General features: G+C 47.5%; 1 protein-coding gene across 1 annotated transcript in view; it reads left to right on the forward strand.

Annotated features, from left to right (window-relative positions):
- Positions 1–24,628, forward strand: part of Nlgn4x (neuroligin 4 X-linked) — a 125,617-nt gene that overhangs the window by 72,153 nt on the left and 28,836 nt on the right. The gene's annotated exons all lie outside the window — the stretch shown is intronic.

Here is a 24,628-nt window from a genome sequence, read left to right on the forward strand (position 1 = left end):
TTTCTCCACTTGGTCACAAATCTCGTGGCTTCGCTTCAGCAGCATGAACGGCTGCATTTCACACTGGCTTCATGGATCGCAGTGGGGACAAAGCTCTCTCCCCGCAGATGGCTGGGCACGGTGGTGGCTCACACCCGTAACCCCAGGACTCGGGAGGCTGAGGCAGGAGGATCCCAAGTTGGAGGCCGGCCTCAGCAAGGTAGCGAGGCCCTAAGCATCTTACAGAGACCCTGTCTCAAAATAAAAGGTAAAAATGGGTGGAGTTGGTGGCTCCGTGGGTAAGCACCCCGGGGTTCCATCTCTTGCACCCCAAATAAAAATAAAACCAGCCCCAAAGATCTTTGTCTGTTGATCGGCAGGACTAACGTCATTTTTCCTCTGCTTGGATTCATCTTTTGGGTTGAAATGCAGGTAATTTGATCAGCGACAATATGGATCCATTATAAAGAAATTCTATGACCTTTTTTTTTGGTCTAAAATGCTAAAAGAATTAAATTGAAACCTACTTTAGAAGCAGACAAGCATCTTCTTGGATTTGGGATATTGTCTGTTGGAAAGGATTCACTTAAATGGAAATAGACTCATCTTCTTTTTGGCCCAAATCCTGGCTCTCGTTCACCACAATTTGGCAAAATCCTTGGTGGTTTCCATACAAAGGGTTTGTGCGGGATTCTGCCAGCAGTTTCCGAGAGCCCAAAGGCATTCAGGAACCACCTTTTTTCCTGTTCTAGTTCTATCTGGGGAAGCTGCTCTATTCCGAGAGATTTCATTGCAGGGGAAATAATCCTTGCAGGAGGATCCGTCTTTACCGACTGTTAAGCACTTTCAGCTCCGAGGGGAGCCGATCAGATCCGCTGCAGAAAGAGCCGGGCAAATGGGACCTGGGATCCCCATGGAGCACGTCTCCAGTTTGCATTTGGAGAGTCTCCGACTCCATCAACCTGGAGAAACGTCATCCTGGGTCTCAAAGTGGTGACCCTCGCTCTCTATAATCCCATCCTGATGCGTCTCATGGGGAGTGCACATTTGGAAAGCGTCCGGTATCTTCCTTGGGGGAAGAGAGAGAAGAGAGCAACTCCAAGTGAGTCATCACTAAATGGATGTTGGACGAAGTCGTCCGTGATGTTCCCACCAGCCGCCCGTCGTGGCCAGGATGACAAGATGCGTACCCACACTTTGAGAGAAGCACAGATCCACCAAGCCAAATAATGGAACCAGCCCGGGTTATCTGCACATGAAGGAGTGGAGGAAGCACTATGTTGGGGTATAGACAGGGGAGTATTACGCAGCCATGAAAAAGAAGGAGGAGATGGCATTTGCAGGAATATGAGTGCGACTTGAGGACATTCTGTTAAGGGAAATGAGCCATATTCAGAAGACCAAGGATTGCAGGCTGTCTCTCCCATGTGGAGGCTAGAGAGGAAAAAGGAAAAGAGAGGTGAGAGGTGAGAGGTGGGGATCTCATGAAAATCCAATGAATTAGGATGGAGATGGGTTGTATTTTCCAAACAACGCTGGGTGCTGGGAGCCTGGACCAGGACACTCCAAGTCTCGACTCTTCACCTTCTCATTAACTAACTCATGAGAAATATCGTCCGAGCGTCCTTGCCATCCAACCTATTAGGACGGTCCTTGGATTAATAAAATCCCAAATAAGAAGTTTTGTTGAAGACTTTGTGGAGACTTTGGAACTATTGCTCGCTGCTGGTAGGAAGACTATATGCTCCAGGCGCTTTACTAAACCGTGAGGCCGTTTAGAAAAGAGATTAAAAGGACAACGAGCAGGTGATCCGGGTCTTTCACTTCTGACTTAGCAAGGTGCTAAGCAACTCGGTGAGACCCTGTCTCTAAATAAAATATACAATAGGGCTGGGGAGGGGGCTCAGGGGTCCAGCACCACTGTGACTGTGAAATTCTGTGCTGTTCTACATTGTGGGGTCAGATCTCACGCGTTGTCAATCATTCCCTGGGCAGAGTATCCACAAGGTGTATACTACCCTCCTGGTAATCACTTAGTAGCTGTCTCCGTTATTCAATCTCCTGTCACAATATCTACTTCTGCTGTCTCAGGAATCTTTATTTTACTTAATTTGCTGTCCCTAAATCTCAAAAGTAGTAATGCTGGCACTTTGGATATACCCCCCCCCAAATAAAAACAAACAACAAAAAACTATTGTTGTTCTAAGTTGAACACATAAATGTTCTCTCAGACCTGCAAAAAAAAAAAAAAAAAATTTTGTCTGTTTGTTAACTTATTCTCAGGACTAAGCCCCGATTGCTTAACCCCAGAGCCTCATCCCCAGCCCTTTAGAATTTTTAAATTTTAAAAAGTTCCTCAGGGCTGCACTAAGTGGCTGAGGCTGGCCTCCAACTTGCGATCCTCTTGCCTCAGCCTCCCGAGTCGCTGGGATGACAATTGTGCACCAGTGTCTAACGCAAAAATAATGATTTTCAGTTGAACTCCTGCAACAGCTAACTGCAGGCTCATACTTCACCTTGGACCTCGACTACTTTCTTCTCTCTCTCTCTCTCTCTCTCTCTCTCTCTCTGCCTCTCTCTCTGTGCACGTGTGTGGTTAAGGATTGGACCCAGAGCCTCCTGCATGGTAGCTAATTGCTCTGCCGTGAGGCTCTGTGGTTAAGCAACCAGCCCCTGAGCTAAAGGCTACAAACCCCGAGGGACACACAACATTAAAATGGGCACAGAAAAGGATCAAGCCGAGAAATCTGGGACCTCGGGTGGCCAGTCTTGGAACCATAGAAAATGGAGCGAGACTGGATTGCATGTGCAGAAACTACGATCTTGTGGTGCAGAGTTTTTTATATTTCTAAAACCTCATCCTTGCTGAGCCAAAAAGAAAATGAAATCTACCCCATCACATTAGGTCGAGTGTTGAAAAATGAAAACCACACTTTTCCCTACTATGTGCGAATTCCAAGGGTCCAAGAGGTGTTTAAAATACAGCTGTCTATTTGTGCCCGAAAGAGACGTTCTAGTGCATTTTGGAATTAGCTTTATGTCAATTTCTTTAAAAAAATTCACTTGCATATGCAAATGTATTTGTGGGAGAACGTGGACATACCGAGGAAAATGATATTTATTTCTCAGGAATGTGGGTTCCTATTTATGTTCCGGTGCCCAAAACAGAGGGTTCGGCAATGTTTATTTCCAATCTTCTCTGGTTCGTTTAGTAGAATCCAGGTTGAGCGCAGGTGGAACAGCAAACTGAGATCACAGTCCTACTTCAAATTTCTTTTTCTATAGCTGTCCCTGGAAAGTAAGTTTAACGGGCGCCCAGTTGGCCTTCCCACGGTGTATCGGTCGACTTTCCGATACTGTAACAAATGCCTGACAGAATCAACGTATAGAGACAAAAGGTTATTTTCTTATTTGGCTTTCCAAATGGGAGATTTCCATGCAGGGTCCAGGGGCCTCGTTGTTTATGGGCCCGTGGACAAGCAGCACATGATGGTCAGCGTGGAGTTTGGAGGAGCAGGTCCTTCATCCCAACGCAGGGACATAAGACTGAAGGAGAGGAAAGGGGAGGGGCATCTCACCATCCCCTGAAGGCCACGCCCCCAATATCCTAACTTCCTCCCTCTAAGCTCCACCTGCCAAAGTCCCCCCACCTCTGCAGGCTGGGGACAAGCCTTTGACATATGGGACTTGCTAGGACATTTCAGAGCCAAACAGGACCTTTGGCAGGGCTTGACCTTGACCTTGACCTCCATGTCCAATGAGTCATTTCTATATAAGCAACTATTTTTTTTTTTTTTTGGTACCAGGGATTGAACCCGGGGACACTGGACCCCTGAGCCCCGTCCCCAGCCCTATTTTGCATTTTATTTAGAGACAGGGTCTCCCTGAGTTGCTTTGGGCCTCCCTTTAGCTGAGGCTGGCTTTGACCTCGCCATCCTCCTGCCTCAGCCTCCCGAGCCGCTGGATGACAGGCGTGCACCACCGTGCCCAGAATAAAAGGGGATTTTCAGAGGTGCCTTTTCTGTATATTTAGGTTAAGGGATCTCATATTCCCACTGGACTGATATTAACCCTGAGAGGGGATGCCACGCATAGATTTTTCTGGGGTCAAAAAGCAAATTTTAATTGAATCTTGCTCTAGAATAAGTGTTGTCAATTGCCAGGAAACGGATTCACTCTGCAGGTGATTTCGGAGATGAATCGGGGGTGGACCTTGGCGGGAGGTTTACTCAGCTCAAACACCTTCCCTGCCATATTCAAATATCATCTCAGTCAACACTGAGGGTTGGATAAATGTCCTGCGCCGGCCCCGGGCTGCACGCGAGCCCTTCAGACAGGACTCTCCCGCCAGGTTCCCCCTCCAGGTCTGTGCAGGGAGGTGAAGGGCTGCGGACGCCCAAGCCACCAAACCCTCCTGTCAATCCAACTGCATCTTCCGCCTTGGAGGTGAGATTTCCCAAAGAGTAAAAAAAAGAATCTCCAGGATGCAGATTGGCTGAATCTTGTCTTCTTAGAAATATCTCAGAAGGAAATGGAGGAGAAGATCAGCAACTTGTTACGATTTATTTATGGATGGTTTGTTCGATTGATAGATGGAGGGATTGGCTTATTTCGCTCCGCATGATGTTCTCCAGCTCCATCCATTGACCTGCAAATGCCATCATTTCATTCTTCTTGAAGGCTGAGTAGTATTCCACTGTGAATATGTACCACGTTTTCTTCATCCCACACCCCTCCTGGGGACCCAGGTACTGAGCCCATGTCTGCTTCAGCACTTACTTACACCCCCCAGACCCCCTACCCTCTTTGTGCATGGACACAATATCTTTATTTTCTATATTTATTTTTATGGGGTGCTGAGGATCGAACCCAGTGCCTCACACAGGCCAGGCGAGTGCTCACCACGGAGCCATAGCCCCAGCCCCTTTTGAAACTTTTTTCTTTCTGATGTCATCTTTCTTCCTTAAGGAGAATAAACCAAAGGACGTAGCAAAATCCGCAGCCTCTGCGGTTTCAGGTCTGCGCCAACAGTAGTGACAATCGGTGAGAGGCTGTGGGGCGGTTCCCGTCCTGCGGTGAGGTATGCGCCTGCAGGGTCCCGTGCAGACTGCAAAATCAAGATGCTGGGGATGTGCCGTGATGTTTATTTGCTTTGCAAAAGCAGACGAGGCTCAGAGAGGTCCCCGTACGCTCCCAGAGAGGATCTGAGTGGTCGCTGTTGGAGAGGTGACTGCAACCCACCCGGTGGATCAGCATTGAGGAGGGGACATTGGCTCAGCTGCAGAAGGGGGAAAACTATGTTGCGTGTGTTACATTTTTAAATACTTGTTCTGATTAGTTCTCCGTGACAGCGGACGGCACTTGGACACGTCCCACATAGATAGAGTGTCACTTCTCCTCCTTCTGGTTGCACATGGTGTAGCATCACCCTGGTCCTGGGGTCACACATGCACACAGGGTCACAATGTCCCATTCATTCTCCTGTCCTTCCTGCCCCACACCCCTCCCTTCCCTTCTCTCCCCTCTGCCTAATCCAAAGCACCTCTGTTCTTCCCTAGAAGCCCCCTCATTGTGAATTAGCATCCGCAGATCAGAGAAAAAATTCAACACTTTTTGAGGGTGGGGGGATTGGCTTATTTCACTCAGCATGACGTTCTCCAGCTCCATTCATTAACCTGCAAATGCCATCATGTCCTCCTTCTTGAAGGCTGAGTAATATTCCATTATGTACATACACCACATTTTCTTTATCCATTCATCTGTTGAAGGGCACCACAGAAAGTTTTCTTGTAGGTTTTATGGATTCATGTTTCCTATGAACATATTTATCCATTTATACAATATATCTACATAGACATGTGTACATAGCTATATGTATATGCATATATGTTTTTAAAACAGTAATATGGTGGTGATATATGACATGCAGTATCTCTTTTCGTTCTTTAAGTTTGTGACCATGTTTTGTGCAATTTGCTTTTATGCCTTAGATGTCTTTTCCTTGCCAATGAGCTACACAATTTCCATCTATTTGTTAAAAAAAATTACACACACATACACATGCACATGGATCCATAGGTCTAACTTTTCATAGATACACACTTACATAACAAGGATATGTAATAGATACGCGTAATTCTCCAGATTTGTAAGCCTGCATCTCGTGCATGCATCAACGTTCTGATCCTTCTTATGTGTGTGTGTGTTCATATGCATATATATATATATATATATTTTAAATAAAGATGCAGCAGTTCATGTTGCATATTCTCTTTGTAACATACACATTGTGACAGTTTTTCTTTTAATGCTGAATGTCCCCCAATGGCCCATGTGTTAAAACACCTAGCCCCAAGGGTGATGCTATTTGTACGTAGTTGCACCTTTAAGAGGAGGAGCCTACTGGGAAGTCTTAGGCGATTGGGGGCGTGGCCTGGGAAGGGATATGGGACCCAGCCTCTTCCTGTTTCCCTTTCTCCCTCTTTCTCTTCCTGGTGACAGCATGAGCCATTTTACTTTGCGACCTGCTCTCCACCGTGATGTTCTGCCTCCACACCGGTTCAAAGCAAGAATGGTACATGATCGTGAAATGGAACTGGGAAACAAAACGGACCTTTTTTTTTTTTTTGCTTTATAAGTTAGTTTCATCCAGCAATTTGTTACAGCAATGGAAAACTCACCAACACATACGTATAGATATTGAACTATCACTCAAACTGGCTCTTTTTGATCATCTATCAATAGTTGCAGCCAACATTGGAAGAGCTTCAGGTGTCACTGATTTCTCTAAGGGCAATAAGCTAGACTAAGAATAGGCACACAGAATCTCATCACACTGTCCCTTCCACGCCTATGTCATAACATGATATCTATTTAAGTAGCTCAGCCTGGTGGTCCCCAGTTATTTGGGAGGCTGAGGCCAGAGGATCACAAATTGGAGGCCAGCCTCAGCAACTTAATGTGACCCTAAGCAACATAGCAGGACCCTGTGTCGATATATAATGTAAAAAGTGCTGGTGACGACATAGCTCAGTGGTAGAGCACCCCTGGGTTGGACCCCTGATTCCCCTGTGGGTGGGCCTCAGTAATACAGCCGTTGTCCACCATGCAGGAGGCCCTGGGATCAACCCTCAGCTGCAAAAATAAATTTAAAAATACAAAGAACATCACTTGTCATCATCGGAAATTTCTTCCAGGATCCTGTCCCCATTTTTTCATGTTTAAAAATGGGTCTTGTTCTCCAAACGAGCAGGTCCCCAAGGGTCAGTCCTTGGTACCATCGATGTGATCGTCTGTGACCTCCCCTACCGGCCTGTTTCACCTAACAGAGACTCGAGACCTGCAGGTCTGTGACCGATGGGAGCCGACGAGCCCCGGCTTCATGTTGATCTTCTCTGAATCTCGCCGCTGGTTGGGCTGAGCCGCGTCCGCCTGGGAAGGAGTCTTTGCAAGGATTGGGACCCTCGGGGGGCATCTCCTGCCTGGCATTCCTGGGGACAGGAGGCACTTAGATACCTCCTCATGGGACAGATGCTAAGAAAAACCAAACTTCAGATAGCGACCCCTTTCCCTGGAAGAAAGAGGCTTGTGCACTTAGTATGCACTTGCTGAGTTCACGTCATAGCTAGCTCCCACCGGGTGGATCTGCAGTGGCCCAAACACGGCTTCTTGGACACTGAATCTAACGGACGTCACCCAGAGAGCCGCTTTGGAAGCTCCTGGTTGGGGCCACTACAGTTTGTCCCCTCCACGGACATCAGTGTGCGCGTGAGCTCGTTTTGGAAGTTGACGTCCCCACAGTCGCTCCAGCCTGGCCTCCTGTAGCTGCTAAGAGCTGATCGAGTCTTGGTCAGTATTTTCCCTAACCCAGGTCGGACTTGTCCAGCTGCTCAGGACAGAAGGAAGCCTCCCGATTGGGGAACAAGGGACCCAACACCAACAACTTGGAGGACAACATCTTGAGTTTGGGTCATGGTTTTCGAGATTCTGGTCCATGGTTGGCCGGCTCCATTGCATGGAGCCTGGAACAAAATGGCGGAAGGGTGTGGTGGAGACAAGTGGCTCAGCCCATAGCACCCAGGACGCAGAGAGAGTCAAAGACAAGTGGACAGGGGTTCATCGACGGCAGGACCGCCGTGAGCGGCTTCCTCCACCTTGTTCGACTTCGACCACCTCCCAAGAGTCCATCCGAACTCCGAACCCATCAGTGGATTAATCCACTTGGAGACCAGAGCCTTCAGGATCCAATCGCTTCCCAATTGTCTGTGAACTTTGGGGTGTTGAGGACCAAGCCTTGGACACATGACATCTGAGGGGACCATGTGGGTCTCTACCGAGGAGCAACGAACGCACCCAAAGTGCATTTGGGGGCCATCGGATGCACTGGGTTAACCCCAGGACTGTGTCACCTAGCCCAAGTGACAGTGGAGGAAAGTCACCTAAAACTCCAGATCCATGCAGCAGGATTATTCAAAGGAATATTCATGAAGGGACAGTGATAAACGTTCAAATAGGACAAATATCGAACGTTACCCCTCAAAGTACTCGAATTATCCAAAACATTGGGCGCCCCCCGTATCAAATAAGATCATTTTTTTGGGTTTGGCCAATCTTGGTTTAGTGGACTCATATCAGCGGGTAGTGAATAAACCTGAAAATACTTGTCCGTCAGCAAGGAACTGGGAAAGGGTGAGTCTGTTAAACCCACAAGGATCCAGCCAAGAGCCAACATGGCACCCTCTACCTCATTTCTGCATTATGTTCTGCCTGCTGCATACCGTTCAGCATCGAGATCACCACCATCTGCAAGGCTTGACCAAGAGGTTGGAGGCTCTTTCCATGGAGTCAATATCCCTCATGATCCTTCTCCAACTGCTATGAATGTCCAAGAACAGGGGTCCGCCATTTTGTTCGCGGCTCCTGGTGAGCCTGGATGCCGGTCCCCGGGGTCCCTCAGCAGGTCTTGCATGGCCGCCTGGCTTCGTCTTTGTTGTTGATTACTCTGGATCTCAGCATCGAGCAACTATACCCCCCGAGAGTCCCTTAGCTCTGTCTGGAGATAGTGGCTGTCACGACTGGAGATGGACCGTGATCCTTGTACCAATTGGTGGAGATGCTCGACATCTTCCCATTTGTAGGACTGACGCCATCTCAAAAATTGATCACGTCCTAAAGCTCCTGATGATGATGTTGGAGAACTGAGTTCCGTGCCCCATGTTGTGGTTTTCAGTGGTAAAACGCTTCGTCTTCGCCATGAGCTCCCGACGGGTGGTACGTTTGTCCCCCACCTTCCCCCAAGGACATTGGGCTCTGCCTGGAGTTATTATCGGCTGTGCCAACTGAGGTACCAGTTGGTGGAGGCCAAAGATGCCCCTCCACATGCCCCCGTGGGCCGACCAGCCCTTCCCAAACAGAAACCATCCACCTCCTGGTGACACTGCTATTGAGTTCAAGAAGAACCATTTCAAAGATGGCGGTGCTGACTCACTTCATGTGGGTTGGGAAGCATCTTTGAAGTGGAGCAGAGGGAAGAGCATTTGAAATCCCTTTTACTGTGTTTAAGTCACAGCTTAGAACAAATCACAACTGCGATCCGGGTGTGGTGGTGCGTTCCTGCACCCCCAGTGACTCAGGAGGCTGAGGCAGGAGGCTCTCACATTGGAGGCCAGCCTCAGCAACTTAGCAAGATGGTGTGTCGACATTTTAAGAATGAAAAGGACGGGGGACGTAGCTCGGTGGTGGAGTCGTGCCTAACATAGTACAGGTCCTGGGTTCAATCCTCAGCAGCAACACATGCCTCTCCCGACCTCCCCCCAGAAAATAACAACCTTAAATCCCAACATGGATATTTCCAGTTTTGTTTGTGATTTAGACAGGTTTTATTGAATCTTTGCATGTTTTGAAAATCATTGCAGGTCTCTCTACTTCTTATAAAGTCCCGCTTCGAATACCATGAGGTCACAGAAGGATTTGGCCCCAAGAGAAGTCACCCAGTTGCTATTGTGTCCAATTCACTCTGCTTTTGGCTCATGGTTTTTGGGGTTCAGTCCGTGGTTGGCTGACTCCATGGCTCTGGCCCAAGGGGAGCAGAACAAGATGGCGTCAGGGCCTGGAGGAGGAGAGCAGCTCAGGACAGGGCACCAGGGAGCAGAGAGAGCTCTGTCACCAGGGACAGGACAGAGACCCCAAAGGCACAGCCCAGGGACCCCCTCCTCCAGCCACACCCACCTGCTGCAGTCACCACCCAGGGAGTCCATCCAAACCAAGACCAATTGGGTCACAATGTGCACAACCCAATCATCTCACCTTTGAACATTCCTGCATTCCCCCAGGAACTCTGGGGGGACATCTAACATCCAAATCCTGACATCGTTGGAGATGACGAGGTGAATAAAGGGAGAAATGGTCAAACTGGTGGGTGTGGGCAAGGAGCCATGGACATGTCCACTCCCCTGTGCTCCGGATACAGCTGATTCTCCTTCTGCGTCTCTTTGTTTGCGCGTCACAATCATCATGAACTCCGCATTCATTGATTGATAGCTGTTTACATTTGCAGGGAGCCATGGGCTTCTCTAAGGTGCATATCCCCATCTCTTACCCACTTGGACTCTCTCTCCTAAGCGGTCCCATATTTTTTCCTGCAGTGTATGTTTCCCCCGTCTCAGTATTTCAAGGGAGCAAGCGCAACAGAAATTCCACACCCCCCGTGAGCCCTGTGATATTCAAACATGTCCTTAAAAATAACTCTGTGTATTGCATCTTGCTCGAGAGATGGCTAAAGACTCCGCAGCCATCCAGGTAGACAGTCGGTGAGTCCTGACCCATTATTGCACCTGCTCCAGTCTGCAGCTCAGACTGAGCTGCTGCAGGCGGAGAAGGAGCCTGAATTTCATTAGGGAGCGTTAGTTTCCTATCAGAGTCACGCACCTGGGGACGGGTGGACTCAGGGTCCCCTGTCAGCGCTGTGGGCCCCATCTCAGCCCCTTTTTATTTTTATTTTTTATTTAGAGACAGGGTCTTGCTGAGTTGTTCAAGGCCTCCCTAAGTCGCTGAGCCTGGCCTCCAACTTGCGATCCTCCTGCCTCAGCCTCCAGAATCACTGCTCTTAAAGGCCGGCCCTACTACACCTGTCTCTTACTATTATTGATTGAAAAAAAAAATAGTCACCTCATGTCCCTGAAGTTCTCTGTGTTCTTAGGTTATTTTGTTCATATAAACTTGGTGAAAATCCACAACCTCTGGTATCGCCAACCTTTTCTCTCTATTCCTTTCCAAGAATGTCTCGGCTAATTTTGACGCTGAGATTTGGGTGTGAATTTCCGATTCCTCCTCTGAAAAGCAGCCATCTAAGTTGAATTCGGAAACGCAAAGGATCTCTCGTTCAACGTAAGCTCCTGGGACATCCTGCAGGACTAAGTCGACGGATTCATGAATATTCACACCCTTCCGCATGTGTGAGGCTCGACCTTTTTCTCTGTGATCTTTTACAATGTTCAGAAACGAGATCTCATTTAATTAATTTGTGGGAAACGGAATTGGGAAATTCATCACCACGATTCTGCTCTGAAATGCTCATTTCCTCTTCATGGAAGAAACGTCCAATGCCATTTCTTTTGGGTTTAGCATTAATTTTGCAACCAATGGTCCTATATTCTGTGGAATTTCCTTCATTCCCAGACAGACTGCGAGCACTAACACCTTGAATCTTTCTTTTTTTCCACCTTAGGATGCGTTTATTTCTCTCTGATCATTTTGCAGTTGCAAAGGTCCGCAGCAAATGTCAGACTCAGAGATTTATGGATTTCTCTTCTTATTTCTGAGTTGAATCAGTGTCTCTATCATTTACGCAATGAAACAATCCCCAGTTTTATTGGAGAATATGTTTATCAGATTGGAAAACTTTCTTCATTTTTTTATCATTATTGTTAATTTTATTACTATTATTATTATTATTATTATTATCACTTGTATCAGGCATTGGACTCAGGGGTGCTTATTAGATTTTATTCAGAGACAGCATCTCCCTAAATCACTACATTGCTGAGGCCAGCCTCTAACTTGCAGTCCTCCTGCCTCAGCCTCCTGAGCTGCTGGGAGGACAGCATGCTCCCCCGGGCCTGTCCGTTTGTTAAGATATTTCCAAGGCTGTGATTGTATGTTGAACTTTACTTCTGAACATACTTGATCAGATTTCATTGTCTTTACTGTGACTATGGTGACGTTGTTTAATTCACAGAAACAGAGAGATACATACATGGACAAACTAGGATACAGAATAGACGTTTTATGTCCCCATATGAATCCACAGGTGGGGGTGGCTGGAGGAGGGGGTCCCTGGGCTGTGCCTTGGGGGTCTCTGTCCTGTCCCTGGTGACAGAGCTCTCTCTGCTCCCTGGTGCCCTGTCCTGAGCTGCTCTCCTCCAGGCCCTGCCGCCATTTTGTTCTGTTTCCCCTTGGGCCAGAGCCATGGAGTCGGCCCACCAGGGACTGGACCTCGGAAACCAGGAACCCCCCAAAAACACATTTATCAATGACCCGTAATTGTTCTCTGTCTCTTTTCTTTGAAGGGAATAGAACCCAGAGTTTGCCCTCACTAGGCACCTTCCCTATCACTGATCCCCAGCCCAAGTAATCATGTCCATTATCTTCACATGCATATATTCAAATTAGGCACAAATTAGGGAGTCTTCTCTTTTTATTATTTAAAACACTTGTTTCTTTATTGTCGATATTTTCTTTTTCTTTTTTTTTCCTTCCATGATGCATCTGGATACTTTTCTTCTCAGTGCTCAAGTTTACCGATTCTGTTTTCAGCTACATCTATTCTGTTCTTAGGCCGATCCTGGATCCCCTCCTTAATTTAATTTAATTTTTTTTTATTCCTTGGATCTAGAAATACTCTTCAGTCCTGATATTCTCATCTATCTCCTCCTCTATTGTCTCCTAATCCTTCTTCTCCTCCTCCATCTCCTCCTGCATCTCTTCCTCCATCTCCTCCTCCATCTCCACCTGCATCTCTTCCTCCATCTCCTCCTCCATCTCCTCCTCCATTTCCTCCTTCTTCTCCTCCTCCATCTCCTCCTCCATCTCCTCCTGCATCTCTTTCTCCATCTCCTCCTGCATCTCCTCCTCCATCTCCTCCTGGATCTCTTCCTCCTTCTCCTCCTGCATCTCTTCCTCCATCTCCTCCTCCATCTCCTCCTCCATTTCCTCTTCCTTCTCCTCCTGCATCTCTTCCTCCATCTCCTTCTCCATCTCCTCCTCCATTTCCTCCTCCTTCTCCTCCTGCATCTCTTCCTCCATTTCCTCTTCCTTCTCCTCCTGCATCTCTTCCTCCATCTCCTTCTCCATCTCCTCCTCCATTTCCTCCTCCATCTCCTTCTCCATCTCCTCCTCCATTTCCTCCTCCTTCTCCTCCTGCATCTCTTCCTCCATCTCCTCCTCCATCTCCTCCTCCATTTCCTCTTCCTTCTCCTCCTGCATCTCTTCCTCCATCTCCTTCTCCATCTCCTCCTCCATTTCCTCTTCCTTCTCCTCCTGCATCTCTTCCTCCATCTCCTTCTCCATCTCCTCCTCCATTTCCTCCTCCTTCTCCTCCTGCATCTCTTCCTCCATCTCCTCCTCCATCTCCTCCTCCATTTCCTCCTCCTTCTCCTCCTGCATCTCTTTCTCCATCTCCTCCTGCATCTCCTCCTCCTTCTCCTCCTCCATCTCCTCCTCCATTTCCTCCTCCTTCTCCTCCTGCATCTCTTCCTCCATCTCCTCCTACATCTTATCCTCCATCTCCTCCTGCATCTCTTCCTCCATTTCCTCCTCCTCCATCTCCTCCTCCTCCTCCTGCACCTCCTCCTCCATTTCTTTCTTTATCTCATCCTCCTTCTCCTCCTCCATCTCCTCCTCCGTCTCCATCTCCTCCTCCTTCTTGTCCTCCATCGCTTCCTCCATCTCCTCCTGCATCTCCTCCTACTTTTTTAAAATATTTTTTTGGCTATCTTTCCAAACAAATTGGACTCACCCCTGCTTAATCGTTCCACCAAATTCTCTTGCTACCCCTTGCTCCTGCGTCTTGTAGGTCCCTTACTTCTTTCTTCCTGTGCTCACTCATCTTTGCAAATTGGTCTTTGCATTTGCAAAAGAATGCAAGGCAGTGAACTGATTCCTCAATGAGTATCCTCTCTCAGGGCAGGCCACCTGGGGATGCTTAGGTTCATGGCTGTCCCTTCCTCCAGCCCTAGGTCTCCCCGTATTGCCGAGACGCTCCGGGGCTGCGGCTGGGAATGCAGATCCTTGTAGGATTGAATTTCAATTTCCTGCAGGTGCATGTGGCCTGGTTATGAGGTCTTCCAGGGCAGGAGAATTATGGTGGAAGCTCTCCTATGGCCATTTGTCCCCTTATGTCATAGCCCTGTGCCTCCCCTCCAGTTGTTTATCGCTGGGAAAAATGACTGAGGACCAGACCTGCTTTGTGTGTGGCTGTCTTTCTGCACATCTTTTTTTTTTTTTTAAATCAAGTTTGCAGCTGTGCAATTCAAACATGATTTTAGCATCAAAATGCTTCCAAAATATATCTATTTTTTTTTTTTTTAAATCCCACCAACCTGTCCACTATGACAAGACCCAGACTTGTGATTTAGCCGCACCCGGCTCAGATGCGCAGGGAAGAGACACACTTTGCAGGTCGGATGCGAGGGCTCTATTAGAACTCTATTCTCTTAGGAGCGCTCCAGAGAGCAGAGAATTTCCACTTTATTTCATTTTTTTTTTCCCTGCAAACATGAATGCCATTTAAATAAGCAACCGCGTCCCTCAGAACTCAGGCTTCCAAGAAATTTCCCTCCGTCCATCATCGTGCAGGAAGACGGCAGATGCCGCCCGGATGGCAATTAGGATTTCGTTAGCGCCTGAGTCATGGGTGGGGAGAGAGTTTCATTAAAATCTCTCTGTGAATCAGTGAACCGTACTCTTGGCTTATTTCCGCCGCTTTCTTTACAGTTTTCAATCAATATTGGAGTGTTTCCTGGGAAAACGCGTGTGGGGCTGTGGGGGTTGATCTCAGACTGTTTGTTCTTTGAAATTGTAGGATTAAAAGCCACTTTAGGACGGCATTCAGGAATCACTCTACAGAAAATCGACTGAAGCCCGGGATTCATTTGAAATTCATATATTTGCATTTTTTTTCCCCATCTCAACGCTCTCCTGTAGAGAGACGTGATGTTGTGGAAGACGGTCGACCTTAAACGTGGATGGTGGGTTTATGGCCACCTGCTTCTGAGTTTGTGTGGGATCCATCTACAGAGGGCAAGGAAGGTGGATATTCTGCACATTTATAGCAGAGAATAAATGAGATACAGTACCCACAAAGCGACGACTAGGCCTCTTCCTACTCAACAATTATGCAAAAAAAAAAAAAATAATAACCCTTCGTATTTTATATCTATGAATTATCCCATGAATTTTGAATTTATGCTTTAATGAATGCAAATTAAGCTTTTCCACTGATCCCTGTCAATATTCAATTCTGCCTGAATTCTTTGAAAGTTTAGTGGACTTGATAGCAAGATAATATTCAATGTGTGCTTTGCTAGTCATGAAGGTCAGTACCAACAAGAACAAACCAGGATGTTAGCAGAGTTTTAAAGATCAGTTTCAGCCCAGGTCCCATGGTGCATGCTGCTAATCCCTGTGGCTCAGGAGGCTGAGGCAGGAGGATCGAGAGTTCAAAGCCAGCCTCCGCCAAAGGGAGGCCCTGAGCCACTCAGGGAGACCCTGTCTCTCAATAAAATGCAAAATAGGGCTGGGGACGGGGCTCAGGGGTCGAGTGCCCTGAGTTCAATCCCTGGTAGCCTCCACCTCCAAAAAAAAATGGTTTCAGGACTGGGAAGTTTCCCACGTGGTTGGTGGCCTCAAGAAAATCTGAAAGTGTGACATTTTTTTATTCTCTGTCGTGGATAATCTGGTGTCTATAGTGGAAAGGTACTTTTGTATGTGAATATAGGAAAAAAATATATATATATTAATGTGCATCTGATAAGACGTGTGTGTTGAGAGCTGTGCTCTGTGATTCTGAAACCTCAGCAAAGTCCCAGGCACCTTGGGGGACAGGCTCTGATCTCGGGGACCCCCAGGTTGCTGACTGTGCCATTGGTAGATGGATCCGCCCATGCCCTGCCGACCCACGAGGAATACCAGGAGCTTCCTCTGTGGGTCGAGGTGCCGAGTGGCACTTGAGGTTCATTATGGGACGTCAAGGAACTGGACGAGGAGACCCCTGTGGGAGGTCAGCTGCTGGACTTTGAGAATCCGCAGAGAGAAAGGGCATCAGCACAGGGGGACCTTAGCGCGAAGATGCAGAATGGACCTGCACAAGGATGGCCCATGATCTTCCCCCAGGGGCTAATGTGGTTCTGAAAACCCAGGGGAGCCCTTCAGGGTGACCAGGGGGTCCAGTGTCCATGCAGGAAGAGGAGGAGGACGGAGGGGACTTCCATCTATGACTCACGCCACGTGTTGTGGTCAGCTTTGTGTCTCTGTGACCAAAGGACCTCACAAGGACCATTTAGTGGAGAAAAAGTCTCTCTGGGGCTCACGGTGTCCAAGGTCCAGTCCCTGGTGGCCCACTCCATGGCTCTGGCCCAAGGGGAGCAGAACAAGATGGCGGCAGGGCCTGGAGGAGGAGAGCAGCTCAGGACAGGGCACCAGGGAGCAGAGAGAGCTCTGTCACCAGGGACAGGACAGAGACCCCCAAGGCACAGCCCAGGGACCCCCTCCTCCAGCCACCCCCCACCTGCTGCAGCCACCACCCAGTGAGTCCATCCAAGTGGATTAATCCACTATTAGTCACCACCCAGTGAGTCCATCCAAGTGGATTGATCCACTATTAGTCTACACCCAGTGAGTCCATCCAAGTGGATTAATCCACTTCTAGTCTACACCCAGTGAGTCCATCCAAGTGGATTAATCCAGTATTGGTCTACACCTCTCATTATCCACTCATTTCACACATGGCCTTATCTGGCGTATCTAGTGTCTAAACCACAGCATCATTTGTACCAATAAATAGATGAATAACTTGGAAAACCATTCACAGGGCCTGTCGCTTACGTTAGCAAGTGCAAAGCCCAGAATCCAATTCCCAGCCGAGATTGTATATTAACATGTTTCGTACCTTATTATATACTTTATATACATTTTATACGCAAGATTCATGACAGAAAATCATAAAACTTTCGGGATGGGGCTGGGGCTCGGTGGTGGGGCACTCGCCTAGCACACGTGAGGCCCTGGGTTCGATCCTCAGCCCCACGTAAAAATGAATAAATAAAATAAATGTATTGTGTCCAACTCCAACTGAAAAATATTTTAAAAAAAATCATAAGAATTTCAGAAAAAATTAGAGGGAAACTTTTGCAACTTGGCAACATGAAAAAAAAATTAGTAAATATTGGGAGGCTGAGGCTGGAGGATCGCGAGTTCAGAGCCAGCCTCAGCAAAGCAAGGTCCTCAGCAACTCAAGGATGTCAGCTGGACTTCTGGTGGGACTTCCTGGGTTCTACCGTCCCCTTCAACAGTCAAGAATGAATTGCAACTTGATGCAAGAAATTTCAGGCTTCACAGAAAGATGAAGCTGCACGTTCATGAATCCGTCGTTGGGCTTCACGGAGCCTCACTGAAGGTCAGCGCTAGGGACTGTGCTGTGCAGGTTCAGGTATTTAGCAGCGTCTCTGGTCCATACACAGTGGATGCCAATTGCCATGTGTCTGCCCTGGATCCTTAAGAAAATCAAGATTTTTTGAGTATTTTATCTGATTTTCCCTCCAAACATGGGCTTCAGGTTTTCCTGCTGAATTTTGTATTTTCTTCGCATCTTGAAAAATCCTGGAAAACATTTTCAGGATGACACACGGTTGACGTAAACTGGTTTGTATGATTTGATTTATGGCCTTTGCTTTTGAACACCCCTCCAAAGTTTAAAGTTTGCATTGGAGAATTATCGAGAGAGATGCGTATAGAAGGTTTTTGTTTTATTTTTGCAAAAGTTTGCACTGGTTTTAAAAAAGGTTAAAAAGCCTGTCGCGTCCTGGAACAGAACTGGTTTCCCAAAATGCTTCTTTTTACATCAGCTCTCAAGTTGCGAATCCCGTATTTTCTTACACAAGACAAACTATTGAGTAAGAAAAAAGAAGAAGAAATAAAACCGTTTAAAAGTCTTTACCAGCCCTCCTCAGCCACTTAGCGAGACCCCGTCTCAAAATAAAAAGATGAAAGGCCTCGAGATGTAGTTCAGGGGTCCAACATCCTGGGGTTCAATCCCTGGTTACCAATAAAATAAAATAGAATAAAATGCCTTTACCAGTATTTATCGTATTTTTGACGGATACGTGAAGCAATTCAATTGATCACATTTTTAAAATATTCAAAACTCAGGAGAAGTCTCTTTTTCTATTTCAACTGAGCATTGAGGACGTGAACAGGCTTTATTTTAAATCGTCTTTCGGAAGAGATCTTAACGACTCTCAAAAACGTCATTCCAAGGTACGAAAGCACAGATCTTTTTTTTTTTTTTAAACTGGGGATTTTAGCCAGGATGCTCTACCGCTGAGCTACAGCTGAATTTAATTTTTATTTTAAGACAGGGTCTTGCTAAATCGCTTAGAGCTTCACTAAGTGGCTGAGGCTGGCCTCCAACTTCCCGTCCTCCTGCCTCGGCCTCCCCAGTTGGCAGGAATTACCGATTGGCACCCCCCGCCAAAGACCTTGAAAATCCTAAAATAAGGGCTGCAGAGATTGGGGGAACCCTGCTGCCAAACAGCGGCCCATGTGTCTTCCTTTTTCGGGATGATAAGAGAGCAGAAAAACACATTAAGCAAAGGGTAAGGATCTTCCGAGCACAGGACTCCCTCTTGAAAATCCACTAAAGGGATTGCCCAGCGTGAGGCAGGCAGCTGGGTACCAAGAAGCCCCGTTGGTCACCCACGGAGCTGGCTCCTCCGACATCGTCACCCCACGAGCTGCTCTTTCTGTGTTTGCTGATTTGGGCACCAGCCTTCCCTCTCCCACCTGCTGCCCTGTGGGCCTTGATCCCGCCAGCAGGGGTCCTGAATTTGCAATTTAAATGTGGATCCTCATAGAAACAGACAGTATATTAAACACCTGGGCAGCTGGACACGGTGGCCCACGCCTGTCATCCCAGGGGCTCAGGAGGCTGAGGCAGGAGGATCGCGAGTTCAAAGCCAGCCTCCGCCAAAGCGAGGCCCTAAGCAACTCAGGGAGACCCTGTCTCTCAATAAAATGCAAAATAGGGCTGGGGAGGGGGCTCAGGGGTCGAGTGACCCTGGGTTCAACCCCTGGAACAACGACAAAAAAAAAAAAAAAAAAAAAAAAAAAGAGGTAAAATGTGGTCGGGATTCTAAGTCACAAGCACCGATGTGAGACTTTCCGTCCACCCTGGACTCCACTTCTGGGGTCTTCCTGCCCCTCCGTGGTGCCTCCCAACAGAGGGTGTTGGTCACCAGGAGTGACATATTCCTGCTACCCCCAACCCTCTCCCCAAGGCAGACACAGCCACTCCTGCTGACAGAGGTGACATTGGTCTCCATCCTCCTGCCTCAGCCTCCACAGTCTCTGGGATTACAGGTGTGCGACCCTGCACCCGGCCAGGTGGGCCACTCAGGAGCATCCCTTCAACCCCGGGGAGCTTGCCCTCCGTGAGAGCCGCGTCCTGCTGCTCAACCTGGGAATCTTGGTGACTCTGGCCCTCACCCTGTCCCCTCACTTGCTTGGGGAGGGGGGGCTGCAGGTCAACTCAACAGAACTCAGGGTCACCCAGCAGCAGGGACCCGACTCTCAGGAGGCCGTTTGCAAAGCACAGAGCCACCCACGGAGCCTGGGCTTGGGGTCTCTCCTGGGGTGGGTGACCAAGTAGGGACAGGCAAGGTCACGATGCCCTTGTTCAACAAGGTCACCCTTCACCTGAAAACCCCTGACATGCCCCTTCTCAGAGTCGGTGACCTGGAGAGTCACAACCCGCCCCGCGGTCTCGGTGACACGGATCCCTTTTATATTCTTATTTTTTTGTACAAATAGGTGACATCCAAAGTCACCCAGGGTTTGCCGCTTAGGGACAGAGCCAAATAGAGACTCCAGCTGGACTCGTGATAATTCCTGAAAATGGAAATTAAGGTCATTTCTGGTGATCATTCGTCATTCCTGCTAATCGATTTCTGCTCCTGATTCAGTGAGTCCAGACAGTTCAGATTGCAATGCCGCCTCCCCCTTAGTTCGTGTAACTGTGTTTTGTCTGTTTCTTAAACTTGAAAATGAAGAATGGATACGTTGCTGGTGGGACTGCAAAGCAGTCTGGAAAGCAGGATGGAGACTTCTCAGAAAAACTTGGAATGGAACCAGGTCTCCTGCTTCTCAGTTTATACCCAAAGGACTTAAAATCAGCTCACTACAGGGACGCAGCCACGTCAGTCATTACAGCAGCTCAATTCAGAAGAGCTAAACTGTGGAGCCAACCTAGATGCCCTTCAGTAGATGACTGGATAAAGAAAATGTGGTATATATACAATGGAATATTACTCAGCCATCAAGAAGAATAATTAGGACATTTGCCGATAAATGATGGAACTGGAGAGCATCATTCTAAGCCAAATAAGCCATTCCCAGAAACCCAAAAGTTGAGTGTTCTCAGTGATAAGCGGATACTAACACAGAACAAGGTAGGAGGAGGAGAAGAATAGAATCAGTCCATTGGATTAGATAAAGAGGCGTGAAGGGAAATTGGCGGGAAATGGGAATAAGAAAGATGGTAGAATTCGCTGGACATAAATTCACTATGGACACATACGAATACACCACAGTGAATCTCACCATAGTGGACATCCTCAAGAAATCGATGTAAAAATAAAATGAAATAACTATGGGCAATGGCAGAAAGATCAGTAGCGGGAAGGGATTCAGGGGAGGCAAAGAGCGATAATGAGACCTGAATAAGATATATTCCGTGCCTACGTAATTCCACCAAACTGGATTTTACTGTCATGTATGACTTAAAAGAACCAATAAAATAAAAATTCTTTAAAAAGTTAAAGCCACACAAAATGGTCAAAGAGGAGAGTTACTTCCCTTATGGAGAAGGAGCCTCTGAATTCCAAGAGTGAAGGTCCAGAGAAGAATCCCAGGTCCTTTGAGGGACAAAAGATTAGTATTTACTAGGATTGACCTGGAGAGATGCTAAAAAAGGAATTCAGGTCACAGAGTTGTCACCCAACCCTGTCTCCAGGTCCTGGGGAGAGTCAGAAACCAATATGGTGGACAGTGTCAGGAATCAAATATGGCGGGGTGTCAGAAACCAATATGGCGGATGGTGTGAGAAACCAATATGGCGGGGTGTCAGAAACCAATATGGCGGATGGTGTCAGAAACCAATATGGCGGATGGTTTCAGAAACCAATATGGCGGATGGTGTCAGAAACCAATATGGCGGATGGTGTCAGAAACCCATATGGCGGACGGTTTCAGAAACCCATATGGCGGACGGTGTCAGAAACCAATATGGCGGACGGTTTCAGAAACCCATATGGCGGACGGTGTCAGAAACCAATATGGCGGATGGTTTCAGAAACCAATATGGCAGATGGCGTCAGAAACCAATATGGCGGATGGTTTCAGAAACCAATATGGCGGATGGCATCAAAAACCAATATGGCGGATGGCATCAAAAACCAATATGGCAGATGGCATCAAAAACCAATATGGCGGATGGCGTCAGAAACCAATATGGCGGATCATTTCAGAAACCAATATGGCGGATGGCGTCAAAAACCAATATGGCGGATGGCGTCAGAAACCAATATGGCGGATCATTTCAGAAACCAACATGGCGGATGGCATCATGGAATCTGCTTTGCATCTTGGAGAGAAGAACTTCTCCCTGGGATGGACCCAAGGCAGAGCTTCAGCTGGACTTCCAATGTAGTCCCCCAAAGGAGGTGCATCCCGGTAGGTTTCTTGGTCCTCTGAATCTAGGAAGTCACTGCACAGCCACTGTGAAGTGACACTCATGTCCCCAGTGATCCTGCAGGACCCACCGAGCAAGCGGATCCCACCCCAGACGCTGGGCCCAGGCTTCCCCCACAGCTGCTCCCCTGAGGCCGTTGATCCTGGGGTCCTTCTGTGGGCGCTCAGCAGCCTGAGTATAAAGTTCTAGAAGGATAGCACCCCCCCAGGGGACACGGGGGACATCCCAAAATGTCCTTTCTCAGCCATTTGGACACTCCATCGAGGTCCCTGCACCAGATCCAGGGGGGACCCTCCAGAGCCAGGGGTGGGACCAGGTGGCCAACTGAGGGTGCAGGACTCCAAGCCACGGGGTGGGGGGTCTGTCTGGAGTGACAGGGAGCGACCTGCACATTCCTGAGGTCATCCTAAACACGCTAATTAGTTACAAGTCTCGCTGCAGCACGTGTAAACATATGGCATCCGTAAATCTATGTTGCATGTGTATACAGGTGGTAGATATTAGATGATCACTGCATTGGAGCAACGGATGTCCTTCTTGGAAAGTTTGATGCTGGGCAGCTCTGGCTTCAAGCCAGCCCTGTTGGAGGCTCCCACTGAAATCAACACGTTGCATCGATAATGAGAAGAAAAAAAATGATATTTGATGCCCAAGAAAACAGAGAGGTCTAGCAAATGTCGTCTGTCTCCAAAGACATGAAGCCACGACGTTGTGTGGCCAAAATGAGAATTCCATCCTCCTGCCTCAGCCTCCTGAGCTGCTGGGGTGACCAGCTGCACCACCGTGTCCGACTCACAGCAATCTATTTTTTTGCTATTTTTCTGAGGATTGAACCCCGCGTCCTGCTGAACCCCTGAGGGACACCCCAGCCCTTTTTTACATCTTGTTTAGACCCAAGACAAAGGTCGTCTTTGTCGTTTCTGTGGAGATCGTGATTAAATACAATCTTGTAACAGAGCCACCGAGAGTCAATTCTTGCCAGGTGCGGTGGCAATCACCTGTCATCTCAGCAACTCTGGAGGCTGAGGCCGGAGGATCGCCAGTTGGAGGCCAGCCTCAGCAAAGTAGCCAGCCCTTAAACAACTTAGTGAGACTCTTGTCTCAAAATAAAATATAAAAGGGGCTGGGGACATGGCTCGTGAGGAAGAGCCTCGAGGTTTGCTCCTTGGAGATGCGTCACCTCTAAGTCTGATTTCTGACTTCAGACATCGCTTGGAACTCGCTCTGCACCGTGTTAAAATAAAAGCAATGACCCCCCCCCCTCCCAGGTGCCTGTTAAATGACCTTGCAAAAGGCAAAGAGATTGTGTCCACCTGTAGCTAAAAAATGAAGATTTAAAAAACTAAAAAAAAAAAGTATATTAACCACTAATAATAAAACGGAACAGTTGCAATGATATCATGCAATAAATATCTGTAAAACCCTTGCACGCTATTTATGAGACTTTGCACTTTATATATTCAGGCAAATATTTTGGAGGGATAAATGAAATTCCAAAGGTAGAGAAAGAAGATTGCAATTGTTTAATGTTGAATGGGTTTGGCTCATTTTTTTTAGCTAATATTGACATATTGAATACTTTGAACTATTTTACGAGTATCATTTTATTAGGTAAGACTTGCATTCGATGAGCTAATAGATAATATTAACGGTTTGGTCCGTCTTATTTGCTACGACGGATGCACGTTTTATTAGCTAACAGATTAAATAGTTTACATCCTTTTATTAGCTGAGGTCAATATGCATTTTATTATCTAACATTGATATATTGAACAGTTTTCATCTTTCATTGCAAAGGCCGATATACTGCTTTTTGCTAATATCCATATGTCGAAGACTCTGCGTCATTTTTAGCAAAAATTGTTCTACAGTTTTTCGGAGAATATGGACATGTTGAATTTTTTCCCATGATTTTGTTAGGAAAGACGGATGTGCATTTATTAGCTGATGTAAGTTTGCATCATTTTGTGAGCTGAGACGCATACACGTGGTTTTAGGTGACACTAACAGACTCATAGTTTGTGTGTCTTATTAGCAAAGCGCCCTACACATTTCATCACCTACTATTGATATTTTTCACTCATTTGCCCCAATTGGTCAGTGAAGATTGGGACATTAGCTGACATCGCTATATTGAATACCTCTCGTCATTTGCTTAGTGAAGACGGACAGGCATTATGTCCACCCACTAGGATTCACAAAGTCCTCCTCTGAGAACTTGGAACACATGAGCTTTTTTGGGGGGGGGGAGGGTACAGGTGACCTGGGAATGAACTTGGGGCATCACTCGACCCCTGAGCCCCGTCCCCAGCCCTATTTTGCATTTTATTTAGAGACAGGGCCTCCCTGAGTTGCTTACAGCCTCACTTTGGTTGAGGCTGGCCTCCAACTAGTGATCCTCCTGCCTCAGCCTCCCAAGCTGCTGAGATTATAGATATGTACCTCTGCGCCCGGCCACATGAGCACTTTGATTGGCCCATGGTAATGCATCAAGTGTCCCTTTGATCTCACTAAGGTGTCCTCCTTCTAAGGGGAGGGATAGAGACCCAGCCTCCAATGCTACCGGGGCGTTGTTCAAAAGAGAGTCTATTTTCACCTCCTTGCAAGACTTTCAGGTGACAGACACTC

Source organism: Callospermophilus lateralis, chromosome Y, assembly GCF_048772815.1.
Source record: "Callospermophilus lateralis isolate mCalLat2 chromosome Y, mCalLat2.hap1, whole genome shotgun sequence".
NCBI lineage: Eukaryota > Metazoa > Chordata > Mammalia > Rodentia > Sciuridae > Callospermophilus > Callospermophilus lateralis.